At 42.4% G+C, this 17726-nt stretch overlaps 1 pseudogene; it reads right to left on the reverse strand.

Annotated features, from left to right (window-relative positions):
* Positions 1 to 6546: 6546 nt before the first annotated feature.
* The window catches only part of LOC125932353 (beta-hexosaminidase subunit beta-like), a 31123-nt pseudogene continuing 19943 nt past the window's right edge, over positions 6547 to 17726 (reverse strand).

The following is a 17726-nucleotide window of genomic DNA, read 5'->3' on the forward strand; positions in this document are numbered from 1 at the left end:
CTTCTGACCTCCAGAACTATAAGATAATAAACTTGTGTTGTTTCAAGCCACTACTCCCGTGCTGATTTGATACAGCAGCATTTAGAAAAGAATTCATACAGGAACAGGCAATTTATAGAAGAGGAAACATAAATGCCTAATAAATATATTTTTAAAAAACCCTCAAATGCAGAAATTCAGATGAGACACTATTTGAAACCCATAAATGCAAAGAAAAGACGTGGGGCGAAGTAACTTTCGCCACTGCTGGTGGGAGTGAAATGGACATAACCATTCTGGGGAACAATGTGACAGCATTTACTCTCATTAAAAATGTGCATGGCTAGAACTCCACAGTTCCACTTTGAGGGATAAACCCTAGAGAAAAGTCTGGCACAGAAGCATCAGGAGAGTTCTAGAACAATGCACATTGTAGGATCATTTCAATACAAAACAACTGGGAAACACGCTAACTATTGGTCAATTGAGGAATTTATAAATATATTACGCTACATGCATAGATTGAATACATTGCCTAGAATGAATACATGAACTATGTGTCTCAACACAGATAGATCTTGAAAACATACCACTGAGGACACAGAGCAATTTGCATTGTGATACACACAGTATAATAGCCTTTGTGTCATTGTCAACACACACAGGGCTATTATATGTTTTTCACGGATGTCTACATGTGTGGCAAAACACGGAAACACGGACTGGGAACATTCATGCCCTTCTGTGCTGGTGATAGACACTGGAGGGGATGGGAGATGGGACTAGAAAGGACGACAGAGGGGATTTCAACTCCACCTGCAATGTTCTACTTCTTAGACACGTAAAAACACAAAAATAAAAATGGCACAGAAGATACCAACTTTTGTGCACAGATTTTCTTCTTACACTTTTCTTTCTCTTTTTGCCTTAAATTCTTCTCGAAATACAAGCATAACACCCAAAACAATGGACGTTAAAAGGAGAGTGATCATATTGAAATTGGTTTCGAATAAACCCTGGCTTAAAACTTACATTCAAGCCACCTGGGCGGCTCAGTCGGTTAAGCATCCAACTCTTGATTTGGGCTCAGGTCATGATCTCATGGTTTGCGAGTTCAAGCCCCTCATCAGGCTCCACGCTGATGGTGCAGAGCCTGCTTGGGATTCTCTCTCCCTCTCTCTGCCTCTCTTTCGAAAAATAGATAAAATTTTAAAAACTTACATTCAAAACTTAATAACTCACTTTGTCTTTCCGATCTCAGGAAGTATCTTGACACATTAGTTCAGACCTAATATCTTTAAGAATTAAATTGATATTGGATTAATGGGATAATGGAATAGGTGCTAGATTAATGAATGGAATAATACCTGAGTGTTACTAAAATCGGTATCACATTTTCAATCAAGAAAAGTGTCTGACATGCATTGCCTAACTGATTTTCCAAAGAACCCCATCAGTGAGGTAAGGCAGATCTTCTGAAGAGTCCTGTTTTCGGGGTGAAAAAATGGAGGCCTAAAGAGGACGATGACTAGTTCAAGGTTGAAAAGTGGTAAGAACCAGAGCTTGGACACATGTCTTCTGATTCTAAGCGCCATCCATGCTTTTTGTACTATATCAACTACCACCTGGGATGAGACATGGATTATTTAATAGCTGTTCCTATTTAAGAAAAAAGAAGGAAGAGAGGGAGGGATGGAGGGTGGAAGGAAGGAAGGGAAGAAGGAAAGCAAACCAGGATGTTTTAGATGTTCTAGATGTTCTAACCGGCTCAAATGCCATTAACATCTGCTCTGTGAACTGGCTGTTTAAATGAGCAAGGAAGCATGCAAATGATTCTTATTCTGGGTTCATATCTAGTACAGTGTTCACATCAAAAGAGGGACTGGTCCTAACATTTAAATTTTATTGGGTAAAGTCCTGGGCAAGCAATATCAAGATGGCTAATGGTAAAAGAGAAACAAGCAAGAGTTACAAAGATAATGTAGAAATCATGTTGAATTTGGAATCATTAAGGGAACCGGTCATGTTTCACTGGGAAAAGAGAAACCTTAGGGAAAGTGATACTTCTAAAATATAGAGCTGTCAAAATATTAAAAAAAAAAAAAAAAGGAATGGGTTGCCTCAGAGGAGTTCAAGCAGAAACTGGATGAATGGTTTCCAGGAATGCTTAAAAGGAAATGTTTATTTTGGAAGAGGCGCTGAACTAGATGAGAGACATAGAGTCATTCTCTGCCAATCACTCTCCCTAACACCGGTCTAATGGAGGGAAGCAAGAATCCACTCGAATAGTTCCGGAGGCCCCTCCAGCAAGGGGCATTGAAATAACAGAGATTCCCTCCAGATCTCACAAATGTCACGCAGGTATGTGCGTGTCTCAAAGGGAGAGTGGAAAAGATACACCGAAGATCTTGGAGAGGGATGTGACTTCTGCCTTTGTCATCTTAACCTATTCTTGTGGGGTCTCTGAAGGCTGAGGTCAGGTATGCGATGAAGAATGTCACACGAGAAGACAGAGATGGGTAAGAACCAGAGGAGATGGGTCTCATCCGTCATGGGAACACCGGTGCCCGGCAGGTCCACACAGAAGCAAGTTGACAATTGCCATGAATTGAGGTCAGGTGCCCAACTGGGAAATGGCGCGAATGATCTGGCAGGTAGCTTGACTGGTGGTAGTATCGTGAATCACTGTATTACTCAGTATGAAATCTAGAACTGGGAAATGCGAGAGAGGAATAAGTCAAAGCAACTTGGGTAACTGAGGTCGTCTGTAATATCTGATGGAGCCTTGCGTGGGAAGAGGAGTTAGCTGGGTGAAGTCTTGTGGACAACAGAGAGCAGATCCAATCTTCCATTTCAGTCCTCCACCTTCTCTAGGAATACAATACACAATTGCAACTTCCCACCCTCGTCCTAGTGTGCTGTCATCTCACCACGCTCTCCTGGAGCTTTCCTTGCTCTTATGGACATTAACAAAATCCTTTCTGAGGACCTGCCCTACCAGCATCTGCGCTTTAACAAGATCACGGTCGCGTGTATGCACATTAAAGGTGGAGAGGCCTCGCCTCAAGGATTTAGAACTGTGGCCCAATCAGGACTGTATTTGTGAATTAGCTTAACCGCACAGCAACCAACCAATAAGGAGTTATTATTTTGAACCCAAACTTTTCCAGAGTTATCAGAAAACCTAGTTCTATACCTGAACAGAGTGGACCGTGGGGGTGAAGGTAAAAGATGTTTTGAGAAGACACGACCCCTTCCTTTTTGCAAATGTCAAACCAAGAAAATGAGAACGAGATCAGAGAACAGACCTAGGGAAGCTTTCGTAAGGGGCTATTTCCCTGAGCGTGGCCTATTTTGCCACCGAAATCTTTGGGACTACAGAAACTGATAGAATGATAGGTACTCCCACTTCTAACGTTGAGGGTTTGCAATGCATCAAAGGAGACTGGCTTTGTGAAAGTAAATCCGACTTCCTGGGATTACTGCAGTTTTTCAGAGAGGGCTTCCTTAGTGTCCTAAGAAGGTTTAATATTGAGCCAAAAAATATAATAGTATGGTGGATAGTGAATTCTCCAGAATCCATTCCACCCAGCCAACCGTGGAAATTCCATCCCTCTTGCCAGTAATTAATTCAGGGCTGGGCAGGCCTAAGCCTGCCAGTTTGGACCAAAGAGAGGTGCTTGGAGAGACTTGCCGAGCACATCTGAGAAAGAAGCTGCCTCAGTTTTAGAAGAGACCTAAGAGAAGCCTCCCCTCGCTTGATAGACATGGACAAGGGTGGATGGGGGGGCAGACTGCAACCTGGGTAGCCATCGTGCAACCACAGGCACATGCCTTAGGATGAAGCCAACCCTATAGGCTTAAGAAGAAATTCTCTTTTTCTCCCTTTCTGCAAATTTCGAATCCTCGGATGGGGGAAATAGAACGCAAGTCCCTAAAGGCACTATCGAATCCCCGAAACTCACTCTACTTCTGGACTTTCTGTTGCACGTGCTATTACATTAATTCCCCAAGTCCATTTGATGTGAGGTTTATTGCTGCCCACAGCCATAAACATCCTTACTGATACAAATCATCGGTGAGAATCCTCTCTTTATGGCAGGCAGACACAACGGCACAATTAGCACGGATTCGCGATCCTCATTTCTGAAGTGATGCTATTTAAAAGCACATGCTCTTATGCCATGTGAAAGAATACGATTTTTACCAACTACAATGAGATTCAACAATGACAGCAGAGTAATTTTGCAAACAGATGTCATGATACTCCCATCTTGTGGAAAGCTTATTTTAGTATCTTTATTGGCAATTTTTCACCAGGTGCTCAGGGCTGCGGTCGCTGTAATTGATAAGACTGATTGCATCATGGAGAACATTAACATGCTAATTTCACTTCAACTTTCAGATGTTATTTATTGAGTCGATTCTATGCGAAGCCTTCCCCTGTTTTCACTTGAAAAGTTCAAAATGGGACTCTACCTTTAACCATTGAACTTTTGAACGTTTAACCATTGAGGGTGCCCCGTGTCTTAACATGTCTGGAATTTGCAACTCAGGGAAGAAGGTGATTTTAGAGGCTTCTTGGCCAGCTGGTAACTGATTAGATCTGTTAGGGTGGGAATTGAAAGTCTGGGGCCTTTATTCCTTTAAAAAAAAAAAAAGAGCCAGTGAATTCCATTTTTGAAGTTAACACGTAAGCCACTTGTCAGGTATTGATGTTCATGATTCTCCATGTGGGAGTTCTCCTCCCTTGCATGCTCTTGCTTGTTTTCTCTGCTAATTCAAATTTTAGCTATCCCCTGGTTTTTAACACTTAGTTCAAGTACAACTCCTTCTTTAAATCTTTGTAACTGACTCATGACATAGCCTGGAGGATAAGTTGGTACCACACTGAGACCTAGAACTAGACCCATCTTGACTTCTGAGCCTTGGTACTCTCGCCTGTAAAATGGGGGAACTGAAAGTGCAGGCATACCTCGCTTTATTGGGCTTCACTTTAGAGTGTTTTGCAGATACTGCAATTTTTTTTACCAACTGAAGGTTTCTGCAGCAATCGGACAACGGGTAAACTGCCATTTATCCAACAGCATTGGCAGACTTCGTGTCTCTGGGCCACATCTTGGTAATTCTTGTGATATTTCAAACTTTTTCTTTATTATTCTACTTGTTATGGGGATCTGTGATCGGTGACTTTGATGTTACTACTGTCATCGTTTGAAAGCACCACGAATCGCACCCATATAACATGGCAAAATTAATCAGTAAATTCTGTGTGTGTTCTGACTGCAGAGGTGGTAGAAACAGAAAGAGAACAAGAATCAGAAATGGAGCCTGAAGACGTGACTGAATTACTGCAATCACATGATAAACTTTAATAAATGAGGAAGTGTCTCTTATGAATGAGCAAAGAAATTGGTCTCTGGAGGTGGAATCTACTCCCGGTGAAGATGTGGTGAAGGTCATTGAAATGACAACAGAGGATTTAGAATATGACATAAATGCGATTGATAAAGCAGTGGCAGGGTTTGAGAAGATTGACTCCAATTTGGAAGAAGTTCTACTGTGGGTAAAACGTTATCAAACGGCATCACACGCTACAGAGAAAACTTTCATGAAAGAAACAGTCCATCGGTGTGGCAAACTTCATTGTCATCTTATATAAGAAATTGTCACCGGGGAGCCTGGGTGGCTCGGTCGGTTAAACGTCTGACTTCGGCCTAGGTCATGATCTCACCATTTGTGAGGTGGAGCCCCGCGTTGGGCTCGGTGCTGACAGCTCGGAGCCTCGAGCCTGCTTCCAGATTCTGTGCCTCCCTCTCTCTCTGCCCCTCCCCTGCTCATTCTCTGTCTCTCTGTGTCTCTCAAAAATAAATAAATGTTAAAAAGGAAATTGCCATAGCCACACCAACCTTCAGCAACCATACCCTGATCAGTCAGCAGCCCTCAATGTCAAGGCAAGACCCTCTGCCAGTAAATAGATTATGACTGGCCTAGAGCTCAGATGATGGTTAGCAGCTTTTAGCAATAAAACATTTTGTAATTAAGGTATGTACCTTGGGGTGGTTTTTTTTTTTCTCTTAGATATAATGCTATTTCACATTTAATACGCTACGCTGTAGTGTAAACACCACTTTTCTATGCCCTGGGAATCCAAAAAAATCACTTGACCCATTTTATTGTGATATTTGAGTTATTACAGGGCTCTAGAACCGAACCTGCAGTATCTCTAAGCTATGCCTGTATTCCATGCCTGGATGGACCACAGTTTATGTATCCATTTGCTTACTGGAGGACATCTTGATTGCTTCCAAGTTTTGGCAATTACAAAGAAAGCTGTTACAAATAACTGGGTGCAGGTTGTTGCGTAGATATGTTGTCAACTTGTTTTGGGTAAGTGCCAAGGGGTGCAATTACTGACTCACGTGGTAAGAATATGTTTCGGTTTGTAGAAAACCAAGAAACTGTCTTCCAAGGACAGTTGCATTCCACCAGCAATGAATGGGAGCCCCTAATGCTCCCCATCTCCACCATCAGCTGGTGCTGTCGGTGTTCCCGATTTGGGCCATTCTAATAGGTGTGGAGTGATATCTCGATGCTGTTGAAATTTGGATTTCCCTTATGACGTAGGATGCAGAGCAGGTTGTGGCTGAAATCTCCATTGTCCCTCCTCGTGGAGGGAGCATAGGGGTAGGGGGTAGAGGCAGGTCTTGATAAAGGAGCATAGGCCAGAATTGGAGAACTGTAATTGCCCTGGAAGAGGTTGGCTTTCTCTGGAGGCGATGACAAGTCCCTAAAAGGGATGACATGATCAGATTTGTTTCTTAGAAAAATCACTGTGGCTGCATGCAGAGCATAGACCGACCAGTCAGAAGATATAAATCAAGGGAACAGATGATACAAGACATGGAAGGAGGGTTGGAATTAAATGGATGGATTACAGAGCTCTTTGGGGGAAGGAAAGACCGGACTTAGACTGATGCCCTCTCTTCCAGCAAGCCCTCCCTGATAGCCCTTGCCCGCGGGACAGCAAGCCTCTGTGTGCTATGCTTCCCGGAACCCCATTTGTGCTTCTACTGTCATTCCTCCAGCATCCAGCTTCATCCACCGGGGGGGGAGTCAAGTGCAAAGAGAGAGAAGAGAGAGGCACAGAATGGAGGTCAGAATGCCTGGGTTCGTATTCCAACTCTACGACTCGTGGCTTCCGACATCTTAGGTAAATTGCTTAACTCTTCTGTCGAATCTCCATTCCCGTATCTATGAAATGGGAACTGCTTAAAAGCTTGTATCATAAAGTTGGATTGAGACACGAATAGGATACTGCCATAAAAGTGGTATAAAATAAGAAGCAATTGTGTCTTGCTATTATTGCCTCCACAACCCACACACGCGTGTGCACAAACACATTACGCGGAAGACAACAGCTTGACGTAAACAAAGATGATATGAACTGACAGCCCAAGGCCTGACTTTGTACCTGGCTAGATCTATGACTGTGGGCAGGTCAAGGTCCCCTGGAACCTTGATTAATAATAGCCAACATTGCCTACGTAGAATTTAAGCTAACGTTTTCTAAAGAGAACAAGTTAGCTGTAACTGCTCTGCATGTTCGAACTGACTTAATCCACACACAACAACCTTACAAGGTAGGTACTGCCGTGATTCTTCCCATTTTACAAATGAGGACACTGAGGCACAGAGACAGTAAGTAACGGCTCAAGGCTACACGGCTAATAAGGGCTAGAGCTGGGATTCAACCCCAGGCAGTCTGTTTCAAGAGCTCAACATCCTGTTTTTTAAAAAAACTTTTTTTTTAACATTTTATTTATTTTTGAGACAGGGAGAGACAGAGCATGAACAGGGGAGGGTCAGAGAGAGGAAGACACAGAATCTGAAACAGGCTCCAGGCTCCTCTGAGCTGTCAGCACAGAGCCCGACGCGGGGCTGGAACTCACGAACCGTGAGATCACGACCTGAGCCGAAGACGGCCGCTTAACCGACTGAGCCACCCAGGCGCCCCAAGAGCTCAACATCCTTAACCATGATGGGCCTCTTCCAGCTGTACGAGTACGATTCCATGGTGGCACCTTGCAGAGCTATTTGCACCTGGCTGTTTCACTCTTTTTGAAAGAATAGGTTATTTGCATTCTCCATTGTCATCTTTAGCTGTCTTCGAGAATTTGGTGACATGTACATTTATCTCATTAATTTCTCTGGACTAATCTTCCCATCGGTATTTCAGGGCTAGACAAACTCTCCTAAGACACGCTATGTGTCATCCCTCCCTATTTCAAATTACTTGATGCTTGGTGATTTCAGCTATTTCTCTAGGGAGCCTTGTTCCACATTTCATATTCCAGTAATTCCTTAAATGAAACTCATTTCTAAAACCATCTTCTCAATTTCCTTTATCACTTGTTGCAGTCACAGTTTTATTTGGCCCTTCCTACGTGTTCTTAAACACAGTCACATGACCTCAGTCAGCAGCCCTTGATCCTGGTAATCCACAGCATTCCTGTTCTAATATCTAAAGGTAAATAGAAAAAGCAAACTTGACTTTAATGAATATTTCATTCAATGAATATCTATTTTTTCATGCTCTGGCACATGCACAAAAAAACATCGAATCACGAGACCTTTGCAAGCTCTTTAAAAAGTAGATATTGAGGGTGTCTGTCTGTCTCTCTCTCTCTCTCTCTCTCATACACACACACATGCATGTGCATTTAAAAAATTTTGAGGGGGGGCTCCTGGGTGGCTCAGTCAGTTGAGCGTCCAACTTCGTCTCAGGTCTTGATCTCATGGCTTGTGAGTTCGAGCCCCGCATCGGGCTCTGTGCTAACAGCTCAGAGCCTGGAGCCTCTTCAGATTCTGTGTCTTTCTCTCTCTCTCTGCCCCTCCCCCACTCACACTCTGTCTCTCTCTGTCTCTCAAAAATAAACATTAAAATTTTTTTTTAATTTTTTTAAATGTTTATTTATTTTTGAGAGAGAGAAGGAGACAGCATGAGTGGGGGAGGGCAGAGAGAGAGGGAGACACAGAACCCAAAGCAGGCTCCAGGCTCCGAGCTGTCAGCACAGAGCCCGACGCGGGGCTTGAACTCACAAACCGCGAGATCATGACCTGAGCCGAAGTCGGACACCTAACTCACGGAGCCTCCCAGGTGCCCCACACATGCACATTTTTAAAATTCTCTCCCTTTAAACAGAGACCAGCGAAAAATTTTCTAAAACTCAAATAAGCACCTCTGACATTTCACCCCTGTGCTCACTCACAGCTTCAGCCATGAGAAACCACAGGATGACACATGAAGAAGCCTTTTTGTTTTCAAAAACAGATAGTATCTAGCCCAGCAGTTTTCGACCTGGGGTGATTTGGCACCACAGGGATCATTTGCAATGCCTGGAGACATTTTATTTGTCACCACTGTGGGGGGGGGGGGGCGGAGGGGGTGGCTACTGGCATCTAACATCCAACAACGCACAGAACAAAGGATTATCTAGCCCAAAATGTCAACAGGGTTAAACTTGAGAAACTCTTAAGGCCTCTGTCAACATCTGATACAATTTATGCTTGCACAACTCAACGTCCTCAAAATGTGCCCTTGTAATAATTAAGTAACATTTCAGCCTGCGGACAACTTTGGAGCCACCAGAGGTCCCCTCATAAGTCCTTCATTCTGGAAATAAAAGCATGGACACATCAGGCTATAAAGACAAACCAGGCCCCAAAACTTAAGGAATCAGAAAAATCAGCCATCCACAAGGCCATTTTGGGAATGTTTCTAAAAACTTTTTGTGTTTAAAAACAAATAAGGCAACTTCAAAAAGCAAGCCAAATTTCTTCTCTTGTGATTTAATTTCCTGTTCTCAGAATTTCAAGTTTCTAACGCTTAGTGTCATCTGATCTCACTTTTGTCTTGATTCCGTGTTCCTACGAAAGGCTACGTGATAACAGCCCTCTTGAGTTTCTAAATGGGAGAATCTAATGTTCTGACATATGACCTAGCCTCAAAGTGCACCTCCAGATGAGATCCAAATCTGAATCATGAGGGAGAGGCTACGCAGGAGAGGAGGGTTGTGTCTTTTTAGTTCTCATGCAGAAAAATTCTATTTCTTCTTATCGACCTCATTTCCATAATGAATCACCACTGGAAGGACATGGCAGCCTCTCAGTTACCCATGGCCACAACCTTCTAAACCCAGCTTAATGGCCCTCCTTTGCTTGGCCCAGTGCCACCAAAGACTGTTGGCTCACGCCAAAATCAATCCTCTTGGCTGCTCTCTAATTTTCATTTAGTAAATTTAGAATATTATGAAGAGCCCTTCTAACCCCTCTCTGGGATAATGTCCAGGAGCCACTTTGCCTAAACAAAGTCATTGATTTTAATGGAACAAATGAGAGAGCAATTTGTATTGCATGGCACCCTGACAAAGATGGGGAAATGCTAGGACTCATTTGTCCCCAGTTCTATCTCGAATGATAATAACGACTCTGCAACCAAAGCAATCTTTTACGAAAGTAAATTAGATCACGTCACTCCCAGGTTAAACCTTTTCCATAGTTTTCCATTACTGTTAGGAGAAACTCTGAAATTTGTCGTGCAGCCTATAGAAGAAGACCATTCCCTAGGCCCTGCCTTTCTTGCCAGTCTCAACGCACTCCCTCTCCATCAAATTCTGTGCTCCCTTATTCTGGATCTCTTCAAGTCCTCTTCCCTCTTCCTGGAAAGCTCATGCTTCCCATGCCTGCCCCCTTGCTTTGCTTAGCCGATCCCTTCGCATGTTTCAGATCATGGCTTCAATTCGTTCCCTCAAAGAAGTCCTTTCTGCTTGAATTACGTCTGCTGAAAATTCCATTGGCCAAAGCAAATCATATGCCAAGTTCGAAGCCAAAGGTGAGGATATAGACTATGATGAGGCCAAGGCAAAGAGTAAGGATGTAGGGCAGAGGGAGGCATTGGGGCCATTTCTGTAATCACCGCCAACCTCTTCCAGGTGCATACAAGTGATGATTAGGCACCGCCTCACGATGGTTCGTGTGTACCAATGCTCATCTGAACACAGTCAACTCATGTAGACAGCTGAAGAGTCGTCTGTTTCCAGTTCCTCGTCTGTACTTGTCCTCCACCTGAAGCCCTATTACACCTACAACACCTTAATCAGATCTGGTAGATTTCCCCTTTTCTCCACATACCTCCACAATGCATTCTTTCTTTGAAATTCCACTGAAATCCAATCTATTGAGGGAATTAAATACAGGAGGCCAGGGGCAGGTCTGAAACACAGAGGCAGCCATGTACCTGAGGAAGACAGCCCTATTGGAGCCAATCCCGATATTCTCAACTGGTCGTAAGCAAAGCTGACAAAAGAAACAAAATGAACTAGGCTCAGACAAGGCCACCCCGTGAGCATGTCTGGCACGAGGCCAATCCACAACCACAAAAATGATTAAACATTCCTCTCTTATGATCAACATGAGTGACCGCCGCTTCTTTACCAATGACCACTCAAGCCTTGCTTTAATCCTCCTGTCTTGTCTCCTAGATAAACATTATTAAAGTACCCAATCCTCAAATTGTCACAGCTCCTTGAAAACAGGCAAGCTAGAAGAGGCTCTGATTTCTTAAATCCTCCTTAAGGATTTCACCTAAGCCCTCTAAGGAGGCCTTCCCAGACCCCTCTTACTGAGATGTCCATGGTTCTTCCAGGGAATGATACTTCTTGTGGCAACAAGAACAATAAACCTGACATTGTTTGACTCTAGCTGTGTTCTTGGGGTGTTTGTTCAGTAAGCTTCAATACCTTTAGGTAACTCATTCCCATTCAAAGGGTTAAGTGCTCTGACATAGGCCTGGTTTGAAACACACTGAATTTCAAGCACTGCTCAAGAGCACAAAGAAGATTTAAATAATATCACCAAGTGAATTTAGGATTTACCCAGGCTGGGCAATGTGCTGAGACCAGACAGATGCAGGAAGCATTTGCTGATAACACACAATGTCCCTTTTCTGTAAGTTCTGAATAGAATAGTCATAATGTATTCAGAGTGACTGAATTTATTCTCCCATTAGTGCCTAGACTCCAACAAGATAAAGCGAGTTTCCATAGGCTAAAATGTGGATTTTTTTTCTCCCCACATTAGCTGCTTTTAAGACTCAAACCTGCGTATAGTAAGCAAAATCAGTTCTTATAGGGGCCCAGAGACCCGTTCTTTAGAGTTAGTGTGGCCCGAATTCCTGGTTCATTTACCTTCACATTTTTTCCAATAAGTATTTTGTACTTTCTTACACGACACTGCTTTCATTTTCGGTCATTGAGGAGTGGAAATGAGCAGTAAATTCTCACTTCTGCCAATTTTCCAGATGCCATCAAAATCATACACTATCGTATTACCAGGAGACACATGCGCGTTATTGTAGAAATGTCATTAATCATAGTATTATCAGTAATTGGTATATTTTCTCAAAATAAATTTTATTTGGGGAAAAAAACAGATGTGTATTCAGTATCGGCCTGAATACTTTACCAGATAAGAACTGTTACATCCTATTGAAATATTTCCCCAGGTAGTCAACCAAAAGAGCTCTAGAAATGAAGATGACCGTTTTGTACTTCATTGAGGAAATGGGTAGGTGAGTCACTTTCAAATACTGATGGAGCTTTTATGGAGGTTACCACAGAGGTCTGAGCTCCAGTTTTCTCACTTGGTTTTCCCTTCTTCATTTCTTAATTAAAAAGAAAATTGTGCAAATGTGGTAGACATTAGGGCTGTAGGCAAATTCACCTCTCTCTGGGCACAGGGTCTGTTTGTTATTTCCCTACCCGCTGGGACCCAGGGTGGCCATGAGACTCGCTTTGACCAATGAAATTCAAAACTGTGTTAATTTTTGAATGTGTGTTAATTCCTTCCAAGAGAAAGGCTTTAGATGGCCCCCGCGAGACCGCGTAAGATAGCCCCCGTGAGACCACGTATCATCTCTTTCCTCTTGCCATGGTGACGAGTGAAGCTGTTTGTCATCCCAGGCATAACCTAAACCATGCCAGCAGATAGGCGTTTTTATTGTTAAAAAAGTAAGGCTTTTTTTCAAACAATATAAAGATATATAGAGCTTCACTTGCCAACACATTAGCCACTAGTCACACATGGCTATTTTGATGGGAAAAAAAATAGTTAAATTAAAGATTCATTTCCTCAGTCACGCTACCCACATTTCAAGTGCTCAACAGTCACATGTCACTAGGGGTTACTGAATGGGACAGCACAGGTACAGAAAGTTCCGCTAGGCAGCACTGAAGAGTTGGACAGCAAAGTACCCAAATCACTGCCCCCACACCCCTTCACCAACCCCTCCCTAAATGCCACCACTCCTTACGGATTGTCCTTCTTCTACCTTATATTACTTTTCCTATGGTTTCACATTATAAATATAAATACATCCACATACATACATATACATAATGCTTGGTGACCCGCCTTTTTAATTCAGCCAATAAAAGGTCCCGCAGATCGTTTTTTTCCTGCTGGATATTTAGGTGGTTTCTACAAGTAACCACTTCTTAGCACATTGATAGGGATCCTTCTAGCTCTTTGTCCCGGAATTTTTTTCTACCTTGACATAATATATAATATGTATTATACTGTGATTTCTTTTTCCAGTTAAGTAACAATAAGATTTGGAGTTTATTCCATTCGTTTATATTCTCCTAAACCTTTTCTAATAATTTTGTCATTTTGATTTTACATTTAGCTCTCGAATCCGACATTTAGTTCTTAGGAAATAAACAAATAATTGAAATAAAGATAGGAAAATGACAGTGGTGTGAATTAGGAATCTAAAATATTGGTTTTCCACATAGAGAGCAAATCATAGCAATTTCATTTTCTAACTACTCTATAATACTTAAAACTAACAGAAATGGATTTATAGAACAGAAAAGAGAATTCAGAAACTGATGCATGTTTATTTGAAGTCCTGTGGCTTCATAGGGCACTTATAGTTTGTTTCTGATATGGCCAGTTATCCTCAATATTCTTTTTAAAAAACTCTCTTGGTTCCTTTCATTACATTTTCACTTTTATATGAATTTTAGGGTTGAATTGCCCCCCTTCCTTTTACCATTTCTTGTTGGACTTTTGAGTTGGAAAGCACATTCAGAAACATGGCATGACTACATTTTTCAGGTATTATTTAATATCCTTCAGTAAATAGTTCTTTTTTAATTTCTTCAACTAAATCTTACAACTTGCATTAGATTTAGCCCTGGTTGTATTTATTTTTACTGTATTTGCTATTGTTGATATTGTGAAACTAACTTTTTAAAATTCCATTTTCAGATAGGTGATTGGTAGTATAAGAAGGCTATTAATGTTCATATTTTTATTTTCAATTTCCTTAACTATATGAACATTATTCGTAGGTTTAATCATTTTTCAGAGAAACCTTTTAGATTTTTCAAAGCAGATAATCAGCATTATCTTCAGGCAAAGACACTTTTCTCTCTTCTTTCCAATATTTATGCCTTTTATATCTTTTCCCTGTGTTCCTGCTTTTGGACATTTTTGAGGTACCTGAATGTTAAGATTATCTATTTACGTCCTCTTTATTTTTCTTGCTATCACACTCGTTAAAGGATAGACTGTTTGGGAGATCTTTTAAAAGAATCAGGTTTGTGGGGGCGCCTGGGGGGCTCAGTCAGTTGAGCATCCAACTTCAGCTCAGGTCACGATCTCACAGTTTGTGGGTTCGAGGCCCGCATCGGGCTCTGTGCTGACAGCTCTGTGTCTCCCTGTGTCTCTATTCCTCCCCCCGCTCATGCTCTCTCTCTCTTCAAAATAAATAAACATTAAAAAAATTTTTTTTTAATCAGGTTTGTGTTCTATTGATTAACTCTATAATTTTTGGAAAAGTACCATTAACATCTGCTTTGCCTTTATATTTATTTTTCCAGGTTTTTCTGTTGTTCTTTTACTGGGTTTTAGATTTCACTGCTAATTTCATTTTCTCTGCTTCTCTAGGGAATGTATTTATAACTGCCTATTTTTCTTCGAGCACTTTTTTGGCTGTACTCCACATGTTTCTTTTTTCAATCATTAAATAGATACATTTTATTCAAAACCAGTATACCAAAGCTTAATTTCCATGATTTCAAAATCAAGTTGATTGTAGTGCAGATCGCTGTGGGCTTTGTCCCCTCCTATTTTCTGCTTTGGACCCATTTTTATATTTTGTACTTGTGGTTACAATGCCCGGGAAAAAAAGTTTCTGCAGATAGTCTTGTCTGACCACTCTGGACTGGTGAACTGTTAGTCTGGTGTAGGCATCTTCTCTTTTTTTAAAATGTTTTTTATTTTGAGAGAGAGAGAAAGAGGGTATGCAAGAGAGTGGGGGAGGGGCAGAAAGAGAGGGAGAGAGAAAATCCCAAGCAGGCTTCGCGCTGTCAGTACAAAGCCTCCCTCAGGGCTCGATCTCACGAACCGTGAGGTCATGACCTGAGCCGAAATCAAGAGCTGGAGGCTTAACCGACTGAGCCACCCAGGCGCCACCTTCTTCTCTTTGATGTCCTCGTGACTCCAGAGTCTGTCACCCATGGCACTTGCCCACGGCCACAATCTTGGAATGAAGTAAGTTGCATCCACAAATTCTCCCCATAGACAAGCTTCTCTGCCAATGACAAGTTTTTTTCTGTTCTTGGGAACCATCAAAATCAAGAGGGTCCACATTATAGCAATGTCCACAATCTTGTCCATAACTAATCAAATCTAAGCACCAAGGAGGAGAAAAGATCACGGGGAAACCAGCTGCTGTGTTTTCACCCTGTTCCTCACGATACGTTTTATCTTTCCATACTTGAACGATTGTGCCTGACCAAAGCTTCACACGATCATCAAAAACCTCTCTTGCCAGGCTATGGGTCCCTTGTTTATGGTTGACACAAAACCCAAAAGCTCTTGAATGCAGAAAGATTCTAGTCTTCTAAAGTCTTCGCCAAAGCCTTTCTGCTTCATGAAATAATTCGATTTTTGGATTGGATTCTCAACATTGAAATTCCACTTCGTCACCTCCCAAGTGAATGAAGTGATCTGGAAACACCGTACTAACTTCTTTGAAAAATTTTAGACAGGGAGCTCTAAACTGAATTCAGAATAGAGTTTATAGCTCTAAAGATCCCAGACTGCTTAGGTCTCCCCAAGAATGTGTATGTCCAGGGCTATAAAGCTCTGGTATGACTCGAATCCCTCACAACCAGGCATACTCGATCGCCATGGAGACATCATTTGGTGTATAAACACGAGACAAAGAATGTCTTCTTTGGGCCTAACTCAGGGAAAGCAGCATCGGATAAGGGAAAGGCTGGTCATCAACCATGTGCCAGTGCAGAACATTAAACTCACTAAAGGCTATGGCAGCCTTGTAGTACTCCCAAACTCTGATGGCCTTGAGGAAAACCACTGGTCCTTTCACAAGCAAAACACAAGAGTCATCCGAAGAGCCATTGGGGAAAACATCACACTCCGAGTCAAGGACAAGTGAGACTAGAAGTTGCTGTAACTCGACCGCAGTATTAAGGTTAGCAGGGCCACGACACCACTTGTAGAAGCCAAAAATATCGTCATGGTATCATCGAAACACTTCAACTTTTTGTTTTCATTCCAGTTAACACAGTGTTATATTAGTTTCAGGTGTACGATATAGTGATTCAACACTTCCATACGTCACCTGGTGCTCATCAGGACAAGGGCATTCCTCAATCCCTTCTTGCAGGAGGGAGCGGGCCGGGCGGCAGTGGACGAGGGGCTGTGGCTGATGAAGTTCCAGGGGGAGAGGTGCAGCAGCTGTGGACACATCTGTGCCAAGGGTGGCATAGGAAAAGCCACAGAGCCTTGCCCGTGGGCGGAGACGGGGTGGGGGCCAGTGCCACCAGCAGCGCTCGTTTTTTGTAGGACTCTCATGACCTTGATGAACCTTATAATTAAGAAGTAATTCAGGTTAGGGGCGCCTGGGTGGCTCAGTCGGTTAAGCGACCGACTTCAGCTCAGATCATTGTCTCACGGTCCGTGGGTTCAAGCCCCATGTCGGGCTCTGTGCTGACAGCTCGGAGCCTGGAGCCTGCTTTGGACATGGATCTGTTGTCAATATGATCTCTCTTTCTCTTACTACTGTTGGCTTTCACTTTTACAAATATTAATATTTCTGCCCTTGTTTATCTCTTTCATTCTAGCATTTTATGATAGATCTTTTCTAACCTTTACTTTTTCATCTGTTATTTCGCCTGAAGCCTACTTTTAAATTATTCTACCAATCTGTTTTTCTTTTTAAAAAAAATTTTTTTTTAACATTTATTTATTTTTGAGACAGAGAGAGACAGAGCATGAACAGGGGAGGGGCAGAGAGAGAGGGAGACACAGAATCCGAAACAGGCTCCAGGCTCTGAGCGGCCGGCACAGAGCCCGACGTGGGGCTCGAACTCACGGACCGTGAGATCGTGACCTGAGCCGAAGTCGGCCGCTTAACTGACTGAGCCACCCAGGCGCCCCTGTTTTTCCTTTTTTAAAAAAAAGTGTATTTAACTCATCTACATTTAATGCAACTGTTAATATCCTTGGGTTTATTCATGCCATCTTATTTCATTTGTTCTACTTACCATGACTTGCCCTTATTTCTTCTTTTTCCTTCCTTGCCTACTGTTGTGGCGATACCTGTGCTTTGTTCCACTTAATTTTCTTCTAGTAATCGCGAAACGGCCATC

Source organism: Panthera uncia, chromosome X (genome assembly GCF_023721935.1).
Source record: "Panthera uncia isolate 11264 chromosome X, Puncia_PCG_1.0, whole genome shotgun sequence".
In the NCBI taxonomy this organism is placed as follows: domain Eukaryota; kingdom Metazoa; phylum Chordata; class Mammalia; order Carnivora; family Felidae; genus Panthera; species Panthera uncia.